The 22,493-nt window shown below is 33.8% G+C and overlaps 1 protein-coding gene across 4 annotated transcripts in view; it reads right to left on the reverse strand.

Moving 5' to 3' along the window:
* The window catches only part of LOC106130735 (5-hydroxytryptamine receptor 1), a 94,863-nt gene that overhangs the window by 60,674 nt on the left and 11,696 nt on the right, over positions 1–22,493 (reverse strand). For 2 of the 4 annotated variants that reach the window (XM_013329644.2, XM_013329643.2), the window contains exon 2: positions 7,653–7,691. The exons of the other annotated variants lie outside the window; for them this stretch is intronic. The gene's annotated coding sequence lies outside the window, so the exon portion shown is untranslated. The remainder of the gene's footprint in view (positions 1–7,652; positions 7,692–22,493) is intronic. 4 annotated transcript variants of the gene reach the window in all.

Raw genomic sequence — 22,493 nt, forward strand, 5'->3', positions numbered from 1 at the left:
TAAAACCCGTTACAAGTACATAATTTTAAATTTTCAAAATGATCTTGTTTCATCTAGTTAAAAATTTTGTCATCTAAATTAATTAGGTGCGAATATTCTATCATGGTACAAAATAATTTGTTTTTAAAGCTTTACCATGATCCCTATTACAGTCAAGAGGTTACAACGTTACACGTCAAAAACAGAATTATTCATATCTTCACCGTGACTTCTAAAGATTTGACCAACCCTATGTAGTCTCGAGCAAGTTATTTAATTCAACAAGTGGTCATTTTCTTGTCCTAAATTCAGAGCAACGTACACTGAATATTTAACACCACCTTCTACTTGGAAGGACTTCAAACCGAGTCTGAATTTATAATGAGGCCTTTGGGTCGGACACGTGAAAATTTGGCGGCTTTAATATTACATATGTAATGTAATTAAATAAAACCGTTGCCCGACAAATCAATCAATAATTTATTATAATAATAATCATTGATTGATTTATTTATTGATTGATAATTGATTTATTTCAAATATTTATTCATCATAATAATAATCATTTATTATTATTATTTTGTATGTTTTAGACTTATGGTGCAATAAAGAGTTTTATCTATCTATCTATTCCTTGTTAATATGATTACAATAGGTCTTAATTATCTAGGTACAGATTTTGTCCATATTCTACCTACCTATATAATTAAAACCAGGGTACAAGTACAAAATCTACTAACAATGTTGGTTTGTATGAAAAAAATTTATAAACAAAATAATACTTAGAACGTTTACTGCGTTGAAAGTTATTTCATATTACACAAATTTTCGTGTTTAAACTAATGTTGATGAAATGTTGTTAATGAAAAGGAAAAATACTGATGACATATCGACGCATAGCTCAAAAGCCTGGGTCTTAAGATTTGAAATGAGTAGGTTCCTTGGTCTTAGGATGCACTAAGACAGGATTAATTAAATTCTCGCGGGAACAGATACGGTAGAATTCTTCGTCATATTATAATTAGGCGTATTGTAATTAGGAAAGATTAAAACTACATATTTAATGTTATTAGTCGCCGAATAATCACAAAACCAGAACGTTCACAACACGGTTCCACCAAATCTTTCGAAAAATACAACACAAAAGAAAGACAGGATATCATTGATTCGCTTATGATATCCCGCGGGAGCAAGTTATTTATATTCAGATAATCCAATTTTATTCAACTGGGAACGCGTTTGCTCAATTATCTGAAAGCTTTTATACCACGAGGCTTTTATCGGGTTAAGGTGGGATCCTGAGGCTTAAACGTCGTTTAAAAACATATAAAAGGAACATTCTTTTTTCAAAACGGCAGTTAATAAAATAAGGAGAAAGATAACACAGATTATGTTTAAATTGTTTAATGTTTTAAAGAAATAAAAAAGGTTTAAACCTACAGTACTGAATTTTATTTCATGGTTGAAAAAGGCTCTAGCTTTTTTAACGTTGCATTCTTATATCGTATAACATTAGGTATTTTTGTTTTTCCGTGAAAATTTCATTATACACTTTTCATGAAACCAATATGCCAAAATTTAAACTATCAACGCTAGGATATAGGTCGGCTTGGGATGTACATTAAGTGTTAGAAACAGGAAGTTTTGGGAACCCAACATTTCCTAAAGATGATTCGCGCCAAATTGTGGCTTCTTAGTAGTAGTTTTCCTTGTACAGTGAACGGCAGGAAAGAAAAGAAATAACCGCTTGTTCATACAAATCGAACCAGATACGTGTCAAATCGTGTGTCTCTGCAGTACATAGTCTGGAGTGTAAAGACCAATATGAACGTACCTTGATCAAATCGGGAACGGTCTGGCAAAAGGTCAGGCTAAGATTACCCGAAATCGACGAGTTCGCATGAAGAGAATTATGAATGTTGATGAAACTAGTACACAGAGATCGTGGCAAGTGAAAAGATGTGGAAAAGAGGCATGATTTTATGTATGTATGTAAAGCCTGTCAATCAGTCACTCATATCTTAATACGGAAAGCCCACACTTCTAAGGCCATACAGAGATATCAACAAAAACTATAGGAGCGACCCAACCGACCCAAAATTTTCTGGGTCATTTATTATGATCAAAGGTGATACGGGGTTGCAACTTGTGATGTTCGTAAATAAAATATTGAATATAGGACGGGCTTACGAATCGAAGATAAAATAAGACAGCTTATAGTAATGTAAAGGATCTTACGCCAGCGGATGGCTCTATGACCCTTTTTTTGTATATAAATAAAGCTTTTCTATTAGAAATTCGAATTATTTGGAATATTCAGTTTCACCATATGATCCAAATTGTCTCGTGCCGTGCGGTTTCCGGCACTTCAGAAAAGAACTACTCCATATCTTTCCCATGGACGTGGTCGTAAAGGGAGACTAAGAGATAGGCTAATAAGCATGGGATTCTTCTTTAAGCAAGTGGAAAGATGTAGTCTCTGCCTACCCTTCCGGGAGAAAAGCTTAATTTTATGTATATTTATCTGTTAGGCGATGGGTAAATAGCAATCAGTTACTACTTGAATCTCAACTCCATCTGAACGTACCCTTTCGATGTTTTCAAGATTGTTGGCTTTGCCTACCCCGCAACGAATATAGAGGTGACTATATGTATGTATGTATGCAGCTCGTGAAAGCACGAAAGCGCGTGTGAGCACTTGTAATTATTGTTCGTTATATCGCTTTTGTTTACGCCCGTATGATTTATGTCGCAATAAAAATAACGCTGGGCCATTAATTCCTGTAACCACTTAAGATTGTTGACCTTTTTGGCCATTAATGATACGAAAATAATATAAGTAACTTACCGATAGATCTTGTTACACATACTTTATGCCTTACGGGGTAGAACGACAGTCTCGAAAATACTAAAAGTCTACATTCAGCTGATGGCTGAATGATAGAATTGAGATTCAAATAGTGACAGGTTATTAGCCTTCTCGTATTATTATTATATGTTATTACAGTGCTTCATATTTTTATAATAGCGTATATTACATAGGATTGCAACAATTTCATCTATTCAGTAAACATAAATATCGCAAGATAATTTTAAACGTGAATTCAATTCTTACCCATTCATATTATTATCACATATTAACAGGCCCTTCCAGTCTTGTTGAGACTCTGTCTGCCTGGTAAAAAGCACAGGTAGACGGAGTCCCAAAAAGACTGAAAGATCCCGTTAACTTATCAACTAAAGTCCGTCACAATGTGCAAAGATGAAAGAGTAGTTCGAATAAATAACATTGTGACAATACCTTTAGAAAGCCAGTAAATTAATTTGTAATCCCTCCCTCTGAGTATAACAGGTGATATTACGAGGTGAACCAATACGTTCATTGTTCCATACTCACGGGTGACTGCATCTATTTACAATACATCGTTTAAAATCGGTTGATATTGGAATTGATCAAGGATTTTATTTAACGTGTTGAAATTTGGAAAGGATTTTAGTTAACTTATCCCGTTGTCAACTTTTGTTTGAATCAGATATTGCTCCGCTGTTCCACACAATGTCAAAAGTTATGTTAAGTGTGAGCCTGCTAATTAAATTTTTCTTTTCGTGGTTTCACATATTTAAGCGGTTTCAAGCTTATTTAACTAGTGGCGCTAGTGTCAGTTTTCTCGATTAAACGAGTGAAGCAAATAAATACATACAAATTCGCGTTTATTGGCTCGATTCTCGCACTAATCCCTCAGGTAGGTGCCCCCAATGAAGTCTTCAAAACATTATTCCATATATTGTAGTTGTTGATGCTATACATCAGCATTGAATAATCGCGCGCCCAGTGACGCGTTTTCAATAGTTTCGGCATTTTGAGAGCGGAGAGCGCACATTAAAGGCTAGATTTAAAACACAAGATAGAGAACAGTCGTATTTTATATATTGTGTTTTTTAGTTCCTAAATAATCAGCCGATGAGAATTAATAATCTTAATTATCTGAGTGCGATCTGATAACCTCATAGAAAATTAACCCCTCCTAGAGGTTGCTATATCACAATCACCAGTATTTACTACTTTTATAGTCCTATACTAGCGTACACACGTCGACTCGGCTTGCGTTAAACAAGTCCCAAAAATTACTATTCTAGCGAGAATAATATAAGGAACATACATGCGAAATTCAAATCTATGTATTCTGGGCGCAGATTTATCCGTCAGTTAGTACCTTTCACGTAAAACGACAAATCTCAGGAATTATCGTTTCCGTGGTCCTCTCAATAACAAATCCTCCTTAAGTCTAATAACTGTGTTGTTGTCAGTCATTCAGATATAAGATTTCAAAATACCTATAGAATATTCCTTATTCCATGCTGAAGTAGAAATGTATACTATTTGAAACTGGATGATGAATTTAGTCGTAAATGTGCGTTCAGATTCGACCGAGCCTAATTGGGTCAATGCTCAACATGGCCGTTATCGGCCTAATGAATACATACGGTAGCTGTAATCTGTAATCGTTTTAATTCATAAAAGATAACGATAATTATAACGGATACAGATTACCGATTTGTTTATAAGAATGAAGAATGACTGAAAGAATTCTTGAAATAATCTCCTTGTTTTTGTTTTGGATTCTTTTTATTTTGATATTGAAATGTTATTTTACTGTAACCTTTATTAATGACCTTTATATAGGAGTTTCTATTCAAAAACTATTTCATAATAATAAGTTGTTACCATTTTAAAAACCTTAGTACTTATATGAAAAACTATTTCAGTTGTCTACGTTTAAATGAATTTAATAAATTTGAAAATAATTAGTTTTCAAAGAACGACGAATCACTTTACGTTTTCAGTAGAACTCAAATATCTTTAGATCCATACTTAATTCGTTAACAAGATCAATATTTGATAATTAAGAATTATTCAAAACTTTCCAGTAAGTTTTATCTCATCATTTACGTTTTAACCTGAAAAATGCTACATCCTTAAGTATTTTTGGATTTTCTTATTAAAGATGTGCCATTTATATTAATTATAATTCCTATGCATACAAATTTTTTTGTCTATTATTGTCTTGCTGTAAATTGAATTTGAATAAATAAATTTATTATATACCTACTTCATTTTTCAGATTAACATGTGCTTTTATATGTATCAAACCTATCCAAACATTTTTTAAAAGAAGGGAGATTCGTATTATTAGAACAATGATTAACAAGACTTTTAGAAGAAGCGTAGGCAAATGTAAATTGACAATATTACATCGTTATGTTAAATCTTTATGCACGCACACATACTTTCACATTTTTATTCTTTATAATGGACGACGCCAAATAATCTTGTCATGGAAGATAGACTTAAGTTAGAAGTTGCTAGCCCATAGACTAAATTAGATCCGGAACCGTAATAAATAAGTTTTATTTAAATTCATTCAATATTTTTGTTGAGAGTTGATAGGGGTAAGGTAAGTACGTCGAGTGTTCTATCTAAGTTTCACATAAACTTTATCTGATCTGAATGCAGATAAAAACTCAACAGATTCTTATTCAGGAATACCTGTGAAAGCGCCATTTTAACGGGTCTCGAGAACTTTGAGGGTCGTTCAATGCAGCTTAACTTTTAATGGCCTCTTTGGCACTTCGGTTCTTATAATTTATCATTAGGAATTGATAGCTTATCCATTGTTACAATCTGCAATATAAAGCCGAGGAATATTTAAGTGGCCATTGTGGGTTATATGTTTTATGGTGTTATGCGAGCCTTTTCTTATTATACTCTGGTAAGTCCTGGTTGTGTCCTCTCCTTCAGAAAGAGAGTCTAGGGCCCAGTCACTTAGTGCAACGATTCTGGATTGGATAAATTAGGTTATTAAACTATGTGACTTTCGGCTTACCTCCGTAACCTTTTGATAAACATACATATAGACATGCATAATATGACGCCTCTTTCCTGGAGGGGTAGGCAGAGACTACATCATTCCAGTTGCCCCAATCTCTGCACACTTCTTTCGCTTCATCCACATTCACCACTCTTTTGATGCAAGCTCGGCGGTTTCGGGTACTCTTGATTTGATCTAGATACGTTTGTCATGAACGTTGACAAGGTATAATGTCTTACTCTATTTTTGATTGATTGAAGGATGATTAGGTATATATCCTTACAAAATTCTTGAATCGACCCCAAGAGCCTACAAAATATAAAAACGATAAAATTCAACATAAAAAAAGGTGCTGAAATGTTAAACTGATTTCTTTTCTTATTATTTAATCCTTCATTGCTCAAAGCGTCTTATTGACACCACTTAGAAACTTGAGTGAGCAATAGGCACTCACCCGCTGCCCTGAGCTAACTTTTAATGGCCACTTTGCTTATAATTGATCATTAAATATTAAAAGCATGACCATTAATTTGCTTAGTAAACATGTGTTCAATGATTTAATTATGAAAATCATCATTCAGGGGTATAATTGTTTGTAAGAAGTGATAAATGTGAATGATGCGAAAGAAGTTGGCTGAGATAGTGGCAAGTGAAAAGATGTGGTGTCTTCCTGTCCCTCTAAGAATTTTGCGTGATTTCATGTAATTACTTCTACGCTACGACTTCGTTTGCGTGTTTTAAACATATTGTTAAGGTGTAATTTTTTTATTTGCTCTAGTTTAGCTGGATCGTCATGGTGCTGCATGAGGTGTTCCAGATCTTCGATTTATATATCTAATGAGAAAATTATTATCATATATTTAGCTAATTTGTTTTTGTTTATAAAGGGTTGGCCATATCGCAGTATGAGATCATACATACATAAAATCACGCCTCTTTCCCGGAGGGGTAGGCAAAGACTACCTCTTTCCACTTGCCACGATCTCTGCATACTTCCTTCGCTTCATCCACATTCATAACTCACTATATGAGATCATGTTATCATTAAATAATTTTATTCGTGCAATGTTAGGATTATCAAAACTTTGAAATGAACCATCAACCCGCTAGTTCGTTATAAAGTTTTGTTCCGTGACAAATTTATTAACAAAAGTTAAGCTTTAAAAAGTTTAATAAGAACATACATATTATACTATAGCGGTAAGCAGAAGAGAGATCCTTTTTGCTAGTTCTAAAATAATCAAAATTTTACGCAAGTTTGTCTTTTTGGGTAATCTTGACCTGACCGAAAGGTCAGGTCAAAACCAAAAGGTGAGGTCCTCCTCGATTTGATATGAAGATACTATAAAGTTGATATTAATAATTTAATTGAATGGTGAAAATTAATTTCATGCAATCATTTTAATTTCAACATGTCGCTGATGGATTTCTGAATTGTTTTTAGAAGCATGTATTGAAGTCATTATTTAATAAAGTTTCTATTCATTCATTCATTCAAACATGTTTTAGTTTATTACTTCAAAACTTGCGATTCTTCTCTAAGAAATCGAAATCGGCTAACAACTATCTAATACTATATCTGAATCTTAATTCCATCATTTAGTTGTTCAGCTCATGTGTTCCTCGAGATTATTTGAGATTATCAGCATCGTCTACACCGTAAAAGGAATCTGGTCTCCTCTTCAGAGAGGTAAGGGTATACTTACCTGGTACTAAAGTCAGAAGGATATAAATAATTACAGGTTTCTAATACAAAAAATATAGCTACAAGAATATTTTTAAAGATATGTTTGGTTTACTTACAATATTCCTCTCGTATAGGACAGTTGATTGTAGTTTTATCTGCAATAAAAAATGGTAATTTTATATACCGCATTTTTATTTTTGGAGTTATATAATTAAAACTTGATACTCAAAAGAGAAATTATGAATTGAAATGGTTTATGCAATCCTAGGGTGTAATAGTATATTAATTACGTATATTGTATTAATCGACATTGTTTCAGAATATTGTAATGGCAAGTAAAATTCAAGACATCAATCTTATAGACATCAATCAATAGTTTCTGAATGACAGAATAATATCTTCATTTATTATTTATGTACCCATTTCGATTCGACCGTACTGGAAATACTTTGTGCGGTTAACAATAGCAGACTGAATGTTCTCTTGTCAGAACCTCAAATAAACATTAGGTAAGTAGTTTACCGTAAGATGTTTGTTAGTCTGCGAAAACAGGAACTTAAAAAAACAACTGTCCCTACTATTGTAACTGAAGTACCAAACTTGTTTTTCCCGCACAAAACTTTCAAGCTCAAACGACCTTTTAAACCTGAAAGTTCTGTGTAGGAAAGAAGCACTAGTTTCAGATAACACAACCCTACATAAAGTCTAGACTAAATAAAACTGCACTTAAATAGAGTTTCTATTTTACGACCGACACACCTTTCAGACCCAGTTGGTGTTCGCCGTTCTAGAATTCTAAAATTATATAAGATTAAACGGAAAATGTACAATAAGTTGCTCAGAAACAGAACTAGGTTAGGCCTGATGATATCTATATCATTTATTTTGATCATTGCGTTTCTTTGATTACATCTTCACCGTGTGTTCGAATCTAAATGAACAAGTATTCGAATTTATTCTTTCAAAATAAGTAAATTAATACGGGTCAAATTACACAGATTGAGTAAGCTTCGAAATCAGTTCGAGACTTATGTTACGAGATAATTACTCAAAGATACAATATTTTATAACAAACTTATATAGATAAACATACAAGACACTGGACCTGACCGGGATTCAAACCCGGGACTCCGTGTCACAGACAAGCGCACTACACTGCGCCACAGAATCCGTCAAAATCACATTCATTACATAATGCACATTCGTCGTATTGAAGTAAAGACTACTCGTACTTTAAAAATACAGGTAGAACAATATTTTAAATTGTGCAATCCGCTAACCCTGTTAAAAGAACAAATAAATATAAAAAAGTAAATTGCAGACTGTTTCCTGCAGAGTTCAATTAGTTAACAACTTTAACTGGAAGATTGGAAACGCGAATTTCCCCCGACAAATCGGCCGATAAATCTCGTGATTGATTTCGTTAATAATTGATCAAATATTTTCATTGCTTTGAAAGTTCTAAGAAATGGATACATTTACTTAGGATGCCTTTACAAATATAAATTGTATGTTACAAATATTTGTATACAGGTGGTGTATAAGAGAAATATTGGGTCGTGTGGTTAGATTAGGCTGGAGAAGAATAGGGTCCTTCGATATTTTATATTAATCTCAACTGAAATTTATTGCTTATAAAATAAAACATAAAAAATATAGAAAATTTCATAGAATTATAATTTAGGCATCGCAGTGTTATTATAGAAATTAGACGTTAAATCATTTTATCCTCGAAATATCACATGTACACATGTCAGGTCGTAGTCTCATACTGGGTACATAGAGTTCAAAGTAAAAAACGTAAAACTAGAAGGTCTTGTATTACTTATAAATATTGTAATTTCTTTATCCTTAACGTCTTCAGTAAAAGGATTGCAAATCGTGAATTCTACCAGCCCTACGTAATTTTGGAATATTTATAAAATCTCAATCCCAACCCCGTGGTAAGCTTATACAATTTCCAAACAAAAGAGGTACCTATTTTCATTCATGTCACAAACGGTGTCCCAAAACCTCCAATAGGCAGCCAAGTCGTTTGACCAAAGGACTGTCATTTCTTACGTGGACCCTTTCTTCTATTGCACATAAAATTTTAGTGCCGGTCTCTAAGTGCCATAGTGCCACAACAAGCGCGATGTTCCCGCTCCCCAAATCGATTTAATGAGGTGCGATATGGGTTGTACGTTTCTTAGAATCGTGTGTCGTTCCTTTGTAGGAAAGCCGACCCTAAATGAAAATATGACTAAGCAAATGAAGGTGTGTTATTATTTCATCGCTGTTCCATTTCTTGTACAATATAGCTGTAATTGTATCTTAACAAAATGACAATAGGGAAAGGCTAATAACTTGGGATTCTTATTGTAGGCGGTAGGCTAGCAACCTGTTATTTGAATATCAATTCCCAGTCATACAGGTGAACGTAGACGGAATTTAGACGTGATTATATGTATGTATGTATAATAGCATTCTTCTTGTGGCGGGAGCGATGTCTCAGGCTCGAATGCTCGTGTTATATCTATGCCTGGGGAACCGGGAAAACAATTACCTATGTTGTTTCGGAATATACATACATACTCGTATATTATGTGATCCAATTCTTCCATAATAGTATTTTTCAGTCCATAGAAACTTTGTTTGTATGTTTTAGAATATTTGCTATTTTGTGGCCTATTTAGATAAGTTAGTAAAAAGCACTATGGCGGTACCAAAACCAAATATACAAAGGTACTCGTATGAACTCTTCAATTATATTGGCTTTGTCTACTCCGTAAGGCATAAAAACGTGATTATATTTATGTTCTCTTGCCTTTAAAATCTAAAACTTAATCAAAATTTATTTCGAACCCTAAATTTAAATTAAATGTTTCAATCGACACTGTTAAAACCAACTTACTATTAAGTTTCAGACAGGTTCATTTAGCAGACAGATGACCTAATTAAAGGAATGTTCCTCTAAAAGCATTATCTAATATTAACGCTCATACCTCTCCGCTGGGACCATAGTGTATTAGATCTTTTTGCTACAGCGGAATAAAGTACTAAGGTGCCGCGAAGGAGTATTAAAAATTCAGAGCTGAATGATGAAGGAAAAGTTTGTCTATGGTTCTTCTTCGGAGCGTTAATATTATGGTTTCAGGTGATTCGAAATTGAAAATATTCTGCTTGTAACAGCTTTTGTTTGAAATCGAAACGTTGAAAAAGGAATGTTGAAAGAGCGCTGATGATGCTGCTAAATGAAAGTACCTTGATGAAATAAGGTTTTGGTGAATATGAAGGAAAGCAAGGGTTGTGCAAAGCAAAGGTGTGGGGGCCGTCAGTTTGTTAGATCAGACAGGAATATCTATTACATACATACATACATACATATGGTCACGTGTATATCCCTTGCGGGGTAGACAGAGCCAACAGTCTTGAAAAGACTGAATGGCCACGCCTCGCCTCTTACGACATCCATGGGAAAGAGATGGAGTGGTCCTATTCTTTTTTGTAATGGTGCCGGGAACCACACGGCAAATCCAATATCTCTTCCTGCATCATATTCCGCATATTACGGTTGTGACGAAGTATGTATGACAAAAGTCCATCTACATCACGAATGGAAGGTCCGTGACTTAATTCTGACCTCTGTGACGCCGTAAATAAAAAATCTTGCCCAGCTTGGAACATAGTATACTCATTTCTTTTTCATGTTAATGCTTTCAATTTTGGTTGTCAATAAAAAAATATACAAAACCAAGGTAAATTGAAACTTTAAAAGTGAAACTATTTCAACAAGTTCCACATTGTCGTAGGTCTGACCTTCCATGGGAAGTGCCATGTGCAAAAATAATAATCGAAGTAAATCAATAACAGCTCACCCTTGAAACCAATGCTATTTTAATTTCCGATCACATATATTTACCTTCTACTAAAATTCTTTCATTCATTCATATAATCACGCCTATATCCCTTGCGGAGTAGACAGAGCATTCAATCTCGAAAGGCTGACAGGCCACGTTCAGCTGTCAGGCTTAATGTAAGAATTGAGATAATGTAAGAACTAACATTTTTTTTTGTTTATAAATCTTTAGCACTTATTACTTTATTTATGCTAAACTGCTGGGTCAAGATATGACATGGTTTGTATTATTCATGTGTACAAGTGGACTAAGGAAGTATTTCCCGAATTTATTTCACGAGAACGGATTAAACGGTTAATCTCTTTCATACTTCTAACTTATTGTGGGTGAGCCGTGTGGTTCCCCTCACTTTAGAATGGGGCCGCTCCATCTATTTACCACGGATGTCGTAAAAGGCGACTAAGAGATAGGCTAATAGCAAAGGCTATCGTCCAAAAGAAAATTCATATTTTGGATTATTCAGTCTTTGCATGACTATAAGGTTAAATGCCTGATTATATGTATGTATTTATGAATGGAGCAAGATTTGGTACAACACATTTGTATGCAAAATTAATTTTAATTACTTCAAGTAATATTATATTAAACAAATGTATTGTTTTACCGTCAGTTTATCTACGTGTATTGTATAACAATAGCTCCGATGATCCCGGATGCGTTTTTTTACTGCATTCAAAAGGCACATGACTGAATGCTACTTTGCTTGGTCGATTAATACTATTCTTCCTAAAGTATTCCAATCCCTAACCAAGCAAAGTAGAAGCATGTTTTGGGTTTGATTACAGTGGTTCAATGTAATGAATTTCCATGAACTATAGACCATGTTCAATATTTGGTTACGTCAATGTTTATATATGCTAAATAAGTAGGTATATAAATAATGCAGGTTTTTGCTTTTATGATAGATGTATATTAATAGAAATAAAGGCCATTCGAGAGATGAACTTTACATAACATAATCTGTTTGAGGTACGATCGCGTTCATATCTGCAGTCATAGTTTTAAAATTCTTACGGGTTAAAATAGCGTGCACTGTGGTTCCACTAGATACACACACACATGCATATTTAAAAAGAATAAATATTCCTTCAAATGAATACGGTCTTTAATACCAATGATTACTAAGTAAAAGAGTTTATTATTCTATGACATATAACATAACAAAACAGAAAGAAACGGCAATCAACGATGGCCGAACTGGGCCCGATAATTGTCGATCAAGATATCGTCGTCTCTCATTATTTGCATAAGATTTGCCTATAGAGGGAAGCCTGCGACTGCCAGACTTAAGTCATTTTAATAAGGTTGAAAGTTTGTCTACACACGACCCTAACATAGGTAGTGGTTCCTTTGAAAGTTATTGGGTAGCAATTTTATTACTTCGTGTGAGCAAGTGAGATCTAAGATATATGAGATAATCTCGCTTGCTCACACTCGCTTGTTCTAGTTACTAGCGTTACTTGGATTCCAAAGTTATTCAACGATTTTTTTTGTCTATAAAAAAAAATTTTGTGTTACTGTCAATTTTTAATGTTTCAAGGTGCCATTTGAACTAAGTAACTGACTGACTAACTAACTAACTGATATCTAAGAATTACAATACCCGTGTCTTCAAACACGGAAATCAGCAAGAAATATTAAACAAGAGGGAGCAAAATAAAACATTCAATAATTAAAATTAGTAAATTTTATTGTAACAGTTTACCTATAGTTTTGTTTACATATTGATGATTATATAAAGCTATACATACAGCATATTACACTAATTGTATCATCTACTTATCTCCTGTTATTAAGGTTACAGCTTAATTATTCGTTTTCATAAAGAAAAGATATTGAAGCTGTCCTTAAAATACTATCTAAGTAATAAGTAGTTTTAATATAAACTGGCAGAACCGTTAACGCACAATATGGACTCGATGCACAGGGAAGTTGTCTTGCACAAATGATATTGTTGGTATATCATCAATCGGATAAATACACCGCACAGTCGGTAACATGGTTTCTTGCAGCACTTGCACATAAAGAGCAGCTGTAGCGCGTCCTGCTATCCACACCTGTTCCCCAGGGCCAGCAGCACTCATCCAGCCCCACATATTTACAGATATGTGTCCAGACTCCATATTTGGCACAATATTTTTTTCTTCATATCGAGTTGCATTTCTTCGCCATAAATAAAGCCTACCGTGTTGTGATGACCTAAACGAACTTTTCGTCCGTAAATATAGCTTTTTTCCATTCAAAATCCAAATACTACCGAGCAAATTCTAAACGATTTTGCTTATTTATTTCGGATAAATACGGCTTTCTTGCTGGCTGTCTGTGGTGCAGTCCCTCACGGTGCAAACTCGACGAACAGTAACCACTGATGTGTCGAACTGTTCCGCAAATATTCTGGTCGGTATGAAGCCATTATTTTCGTACTGTTCCACCATGGATCTCCGGTGTGTGGCGTGACGCTGTGTTGATTAGCGGACGACTTTTTTTTTTTTTCACTACCCTCTTCTTGATGGCGCATTACCCAACGCTTCACCGCTTGTTGTTTATTGTGTTATTTGTGTGAATGTGTGAGTGATAGCAGCGGTGCAAGCTATAAAGTTTTGCGAACTATGACTGCAATTATGAACGCGACCGTACATAACTGGTTTGTAAGAAAAAAAATTTATAGGCGATGGTCTAGAACCTGTTACTATTTGAATCTCAATTAAGTCATGTAATTAAACGTAGCCTTCCAGTATTTTCAAGACTATTGGCTCTGTCTACTTTGAAGGCAAAATGGTATCCGAAAACATACCATAGAACCAACGTCTTTATGTGACTATATATATATGTAGGTATATTTATGTATTTTACGAGTCAACCAAATGTCTTTACATCGATATAAAGGGCAAGAATTGGTTTCAGAACCAATTGTAGTTAACAGGAAAAATTATCTGACTCAAAAAGTCGAAACAAACAAAAGAAATCTTAAACTAAATTAAGAGAAAACATGATTTAAAACGAACTGGCCTTTCCCAACAAAACAAAACGTTTCAGCTTAACAACTAAATAAGCCTAATTTAATCTGAATCATTTGGACAGAATAAATCGATTTGTTTGTAACAATCCAACCCTTTAGTCCTAAGCTCGGGATGCCGATGAAGACATTTATACACGAATGAGAGATTTTCCTACCCGAAAACAAATTTAAGATAGGTACCAGCCTTAGAATTTCATCAAATATTATATTATATCGGCCTCTGTGGCGCAGTGGTAGTGCGCTGGTCTGTGACACCAGGGAGGTCCAGGGTTCGAATCCCGGCCAGGGCAAAATCCCTAGTTTATTAGCTTTTTCCCTTAATTGTCTTTTACAATCTGCATGGGCAGAGGAACAGAGTTATATATCGCTTCCAGACCAACATGGAAGGTGTTGAAGTTTCTTTGAAAACACATATTCCGTTTCTTTTCACTTTACGAGTACCCGCATGATAATGAGAACTGATGGGCTTACATGAAGAGATTTATTAATGTGGATGAGCCAAAAGAAGTATGCAGAGATCGTGCCTATCCGGGAAAGAGGTGTGACTTTAGGTATGTATGTATAGGCCATTATTTTTTTGGAACTGCAAAAAATTTAAATATCTAAAAAATCATAATAAGTACGTCTTGTTGTTGAAAAAAACATTTAAAAATTAATTTTTAGCTATCAGGAGAAAAAATTAAATAGTTGCCATATTCAAACTTTGCTATTAACTATATTGACTTCATTTTTGAGTCAGGATTAAAAGTGATTTTTTTATCGAAACGAATCTCTGGTAAGAATCTACTTTTACATAATTTATATTAGGACCTTGTGAATTTGGCTCGCACCTTTCATAATTAAAGTTGATAAAAATTTATGTCCGAATTCACAAGCGTAGGGTTAAAACAAAAATACAGAGTATTTTAAAAACTTTTCACATGAGTAATTTAGAAACATGTTTCCCTAATTTTTATGCTTATGATGTATTCATGTTTGATAAAGTATATTTTCATTTTCACATGAAGTACATTTTCTAAAAGATGAGGTGATATTTAATAAGCATAAATGCGATTCCAAAGATATATAAATTTAATCAACCCTTTTCCTTTCCTCCCTCCCTTTTCTTCCCAGTGGGGTAGGCAGGGACTACATCTTTCCCCTTGCCACGAACTGATGCATTCATGTTAGCTCATCGGTTTTGGGTATACTTGACCTGACATTTTGCCAGAACGTACCCGATTTGAATTTAAAAATATTGTAGTATTATACGCACTAAACACAATATTAAATTTACAGGTATACCTATTTAGGAAATTACGAAGGAAATCGTGAAATAATCCTACGGGTACGTAGGATTTTTTAAACTAACTGAATACATATTAAACTTATAAACTGCGATATAACTTAACAATTCGTCGAAACATATGCGACCACGCACTTGTTCTAACAGATATAAAAAAATTTAAGTAATGACATTGAAATGTTACATCTTTATAAGTATGTGAAAGGTCAATAACACACAAGAATCTAGTTATACAAGACAGTTTTTTTGTGTATATACGATTTAGTATAATAACTTTGAAATATATCATCTATCTCGTTTCGATTTTTACAAAAACTGATCAATACTATTACAATTATTTCTTGTGTTTATTATTCCTATATGTTTTCTGCGTAAATGAATCGGTAAATAAATAAATAAATTACGTCTTTACTCCTTACGGGTTAGACAGATATAATGTAAATAAGACTCAAAGGCCACGTTTAGCTGGATGACTACATTTTAATGATTCAACTGATACTTAGAGATTTGAGAGAGAGACAGGAAGCTACAGAATTCTAGGTTTAAGTGAAGCTTATAAATCTTGGCTGTGTTGAAATCTGTTCTCTGGCAGTCAGCAGATATACGAACCGTTCGACGGATGGACCTAGAAGAATAGTAGAACTAGTTTTCTTTCAACGATTTGTTCAAAACAGGAATTATGTCGTCCTATAAGAATCCTATAAAAATTATGTCGTTGAATTATAACAGAGAGAAACAACTGGATCTGCCCCCGTAGCATGGCACGCGCGACGCGGTTTTTATCGCTGTTTCGCTTTTTGTAATGACGTGAAAAAGGACAGTTAAGAAAAGTCAGACAGTCGGATAAGAATATACTAAATTTTTATTCATTTCCAGACGAACACGAAAAACTCACTTAGAAATAACACAAGAATACTTACAGAGTTAGGATTATTTGCGTTATATGAGTATTTTTATTACAAAGCAGAACAGAAATAAATTCACAAACAACTTATAAACCGCATTATTTTGCGTCCCTCAAAACTCATTTACCTATCGACAATATCCGAAAAAAATCTAATTTATTCCCAAGAATTGGCAAGTTTGAACTGAGTTACTTACGCTCATATAATTTCCCTTTGTAAACAACACAATAGAAAAGTTGTTCTTTTGTCAGCAAAAAAAGTTGGGCATTAGGTACGTTAAGTACAGTTTTATGTAGAGTAAGGATTGGATGAAATGCATTATCTGTTTTGTTTACTGAAAAACTGACCAAGTGAAACGTGTTAACATGACTGGATAACGTATAACAGAACTTATGTAGGTACTTATTACTGTTTCTTATATTTACATACATATTATCACGTCTTTATCCCTTATGGGGTAGATAAAGCCAAAAGTCTCGTAGATATTGAAGCCACAAGAAAGAGATGTAGTGGTCCTATTCTAAAGTGCTTACGTTTATATTTTGTTTATTACTCCTATGTTGTATATATTTTCCGTGTACTTGAATTGTTTTGTGTTGAATTGTACATAAATAAATAGTACCTATTTTTTTAATAACGTCGTATCAAGATTGTTTTCCTTTATTTTAGTACCAAAAATACTTTAGGCTATTATAAGCCATCACGATTCAAAAAGAGGCAGATTAAACTTCATCCAGGAAGTATATATACAATAACGTTATTAACTTCCTTTAATTACAAAACGAACAAATTGAAACTGGAAGCAAACATTTCTATAATAAGTAGGTCATTGAACTAGAACTGAGAATGTTTAAATATAAAAATAGAATGGGCAAGAACAGGAAATCTATTGAGCAGACCCGATTGTATAAGCCTGCCTTTAGAAATGAGCGCCGACGAAAGGCGTGGAGTAACTGACACGCGATCCAAGCTGAAAATGTTATAAAAGCATGCAAAGCTATTTGAGGGATGTGTAAATATTAATTTAGGATACTGTGTGAACTGAGCATCGGTAATATGTTTGGTTAATGTTTGAGTATAAAACAATCTAATTCCATAATTATATATTTGACCGAGTGAAGATGCGAGTAAGGTCTACCAACTTACTTTGCTTTCATGAGAATTTAAAATGATGCTGTCTGTGAAAATTTCATCAAAACGTTTAGGTAGATTTTAAGTTTAGTCCTTACAAACAAAAAAAAAATAGCTGTTCTCCAATGTGTTAACACATAAAAGTTTTCTTTTTTCTTTGTACAAATGTTTAATTGCCTACATACTTCCGTATAAATTCATTACAAATCGTCCTCAGTAAACGTAAAAGTAAACAAAAAATTATATCAATCAAAACTTCGACCGCGATATAAAATATAAAATTTCATTAAAAGCCTTATCGAAAAAGTTTGAATGGATCCCGTATATTACCGAACTCAGATATGTATGGAAAGAATTTACGATTGAAAGAACTGGCACGAAGTGTTGCCATTTATAGGTAATAAATCTTTGTTTTACGTCACACATGGAAAATTAGATTTGGGACACTTTAGTTTTGTATCATTATTGGAATTTATTACAGCTTTATAATATTTTTTGTTAACTCGTTAAAACCAGTTAACCACTCTGGTAGACTTTTTATTATTATGTAGTGATATTACTTACTTAATTTTTGTGTACGGTAAATTTGAACCGTGTATCTTGGGTAGCCCCGAGAATTCTTCTTTGAAAATATGCATAATTATGTTTCATCTTTCGCTTTACCTATTATAATCAGTTACCCTGAACATCATAATGCTTTTTCAAAGTTCGTGAATATCCACAAACAAGCAAGGAGTTTTTCTGAACTTGGAGTTTTTCCATAATTGACCCTGAAAATGGGATATAAATTAGAGAAATTAGAGTAAATTCTATTTGCTCTCATTACACTCTTATGGCACTGTAACTGTTCCGTCATCCACAGCCTTCTTCAATAACTGTTTGTTCATCTGACATAACCTTAATGCATAAATCATTCTAAATTACAACGTCGACATTCCAAATTCAAACATTTTAGTCCCGCGAAAGGTGTTGCCACCTCTAAAAATTGCAATAAATCTGTCACATTGTATACAAACTCTGAGATTTACTGGAGCGGTTCAGTTTTATTACGGACCCTTTTTATTTCTTTAAGATGAAAACGGATTTCTTTGTCAGATATCAATTGTTGTTTTCGTATTGATAAAGAGAAAAGAATATTATTTTTTGCTTTCTAAAAATGTTGAAATGAAAACTCAACATCTTCTAAAGAAAAATAGCTTTTAAATATTTATTTTTGGAAATTGTCTTTTTTTTTTCATTTAATTTATTTTACTTCCTTCTGCTTAATTCCTTTGTTTGTAAATAAATGTTTTTTTTTATCACTTCAAAAAATAGTCGAAACCAGTTACACAACCGAGTAAAGTTTTTTTGCTAATTAAACGAAATTCATTGTTAGTAGGTAAATTTAATTATCTGAACTATCATAATTAACTCTTATTCTGGCAGCGAATCATTTAGGGAATATTCCTGCCAATCTCAATTGCGTTTTATCAAAATATCGGTGGGTGTTGCCAAATTGTTTCGACGTGCTTCTCTTACCATAAAGATAATACAATATGGAGGCCGGATATACTCGTACTCGTACGTACTATTATAAGACGGTCGAGTGCATGTGAGTTAAGCTAAACTTGAACATTCTCTATATAAATAATCGCTACTGAACTTATTCCACGCCTGCGCAATACAAAAAAATACTGTTCTTAATATTGCTTGCTTAAGCATGGAAAATAATTAAATATTATTCTATTATAAAAGTAACAATGGATGCAAAAAAAAATTATATTGGTAACAAAAAATGAATGACACAAACAAATTAATGACGTCACGTTGTTATATTCATTTCATTACTAAAACAATAAAAAAATGTTCTAAACTTTGAATTGGTTGAATCATGGTTAATATTAAGTTGCCTGAACTAAACAAAGTAACTCAAAAAAGAGTCATTGGTATAAAGAAGGTAACCTTATTTAATTACCTAGATTAAATGTAATTCTGAGACAAATCACAAAGATTGTGCTAGCCCCAAAGTAATCTTAAGTTGTATAACTCGGGCTCAGAAGCAAGTAAATTTTTCCGCGGTTCAGTTGCATTAAGGCTGCCTGGAAGAAATTGAATAAAGCGAAAAGGTCGCCTTTCGTGCGCTGTCAGCTTTATGTGCGGCCTTTTCACTTAATACAATGTTTATGCAATTTTGTATTTTCCTTATGTACAAAAAAGGGAATTTCATCCATTCACAATATACTCTGTTGGCCTAACTCGTAATCATTGTGCAAACATAGAATTATATCCTACGCAAGATAAGTCTGCGCGTAATGCATGACGTATAAGGTATACAAATATAAATATTTTATTTTGCCTAAACGTTGCAGACAAAAAATCTTAATTAAATATTGATGATTCTATTAGTTCACTACCTAATACTGCGTTTTTTCCTTTTGCATTAACGGATATTGTGTCATAAAGTATAATTATTTACTTTTTTTTAAGATTTCGAGTAAAGGCATTTACAATTTCAATGCAGTTTCATGTAAGTACTACTAAAAACGTAATTTTTTATTTTGTCACGATTCCTGTATACTTTCAGTACAATATCAGACTTTTCATGCAACATACGAGTTAAATATCTAACACTAGATTATGTTTAGGGTTTCGCTCGTTCTCTATGCCAGATATTATCAAAAGCGGCTCAGAAACGTTGAGGTTATTATGTTAAACAAAAATACAAATCTCTTCTCCTTATGTTATTAAGTAGTATGAAGTATGGTCTAGGCTACATTATACAACATAATAGAGCTCAGACCAGCAATTTCAGCCTGATCCAGCTTTAAGGAGCCTTTGTGCCCGGATGTTGTCGCAAGATAACAAGTTGATGATACCGACGAGGGCCTCCGTACAAGTTCGATAATGCGACTTAAGTTTTGTGTTGGACGGACCTTAATTAAAATATTCTGTTGTAGTGAACCATTGTCATTTAAAAAAAGTTGAAAGAGTTTGTTGTTTGTAATGCAAATAGTTGGAGTTTCTGAAGGCAGGAAGTATAAAGGTTAATTTTGTTACAAACTAACAAATAATCATGCTTCTTTCCATGGTGTAAGCAGAGACTACATCTGTCTACTTTCCTTTTTGTTATAATTTTTTTATTTCGTGTGGTATTAAGCAAGGTACTAGGTTTTCTATAAAATTGCCTGTTGTCTGACTTTACGACTTAAGGGAAGAAGAACTGAACCAATCATTAGATGCTCTGACATGACCGTAGATTGTGAGAATCTTATATACAAACAGATATCTAATCATGTCATTATTACGGGGCAGACAACCCAACAGTCTCGAAAATACTAAAAGGCCACGTTCAGCTGTATGGTCCAATGACTGAATTGAGATGTAAATAGTGACAGGTTGCTAGCCCATCGCCTAAAAGAAGAATACCAAATTTATTAGCCTTTAACTTGACTGACATTAACAATAATCTTCCTTCAAATGTGTGCCGTGTGGTTCCCGGCACCAATACAAAAAAGAATAGGACCCTCATTAAGCCAAATAGCTGAAGGTGGCCATTCGATCTTTTCAAGAGTGTTGGCTCTGTCTACCCCGCAAGGGATATAGACGTGACCATTTATGTATGTATGTATTCCTTCAAATACTACAACTTCTATTCTCAAAACATCAATAACCGTATCACATGACCCAGTTATCATGCAAAATGCCTCTAGGAAGATTTCATGACGCGTCCACAGTACTTTCAAATGCAAAGCAAAATCGTGACATGGTGATGACGACTGAAGGTGTGAAGAGAATCGCAAGGCTATTTCATAATAACTAGTTAATGTATGTGGAGAGAATAAGGACCATTTTAGTAGAAAATATTGGAATTTTATGAACTAGTTTCCTTAATACATGAGTTTTGATTTCTATTTTATTTTTTACTGATGCCACCAACCTTTGCATCTGTCTTTATTTTTCAAACTCTTGCGTTACTGAGTGACTGACAGACAACATACAACCCAAACTGATGAGTCTAGCTAGATATTTTTGGCGATTCTCTCTGTATTCCCCGTAAGGTGTAAAGACGTGATCATTTTTGTATGTATATGTATGTAATAATATAGTGATTGCTGCATGTAACTACTTAGTTTGCGAATAAATGTAAAAAAGCAATCCCACCATTGTCTTTCAAATGACACGATTTATCGGAAAATAATAAAGACATTATCACAAATTACATACTACAAGTAACACTTACAAACAATTAGTACTACCTGGTAACACTTAAATAAGTATGTACACTTAGTGATAAAAATAGGCAGCTACATACATATGGTCACGTATATATCCCTTGCGGGGTAGACAGAGCCAACAGTCTTGAAAAGACTGAATGGCCGTATTCAGCTATTTGTCTTAATGATAGAATTGAGATTCAAATAGCGATAGGTTGCTAGCCGACGGGCTAGCAACCTATCACTATTTGAATCTCAAGTTTGTAAGCCTATCCCTTAGTCGCCTTTTACGACAACCATGGGGAAGAGATGGAGTAGTCCTATTCTTTTTGTATTGGTGCCGGGAACCACTCGGAACTCTCACGATTAATTTTTAATGACTTACACAAAGGTATCTGTACAGATATGATTACCTTACAAACAGAAAAACGCCTACAAATTTCGTATCAAAGGAAATCGAACGTATGACCCGGAACCGGAAGTCGCTCGGATAACCACGGTGTCAACACCAGGGGTTCTGCAAAT

The sequence above is a fragment of the Amyelois transitella genome, chromosome 23 (assembly GCF_032362555.1).
Source record: "Amyelois transitella isolate CPQ chromosome 23, ilAmyTran1.1, whole genome shotgun sequence".
Lineage (NCBI taxonomy): Eukaryota > Metazoa > Arthropoda > Insecta > Lepidoptera > Pyralidae > Amyelois > Amyelois transitella.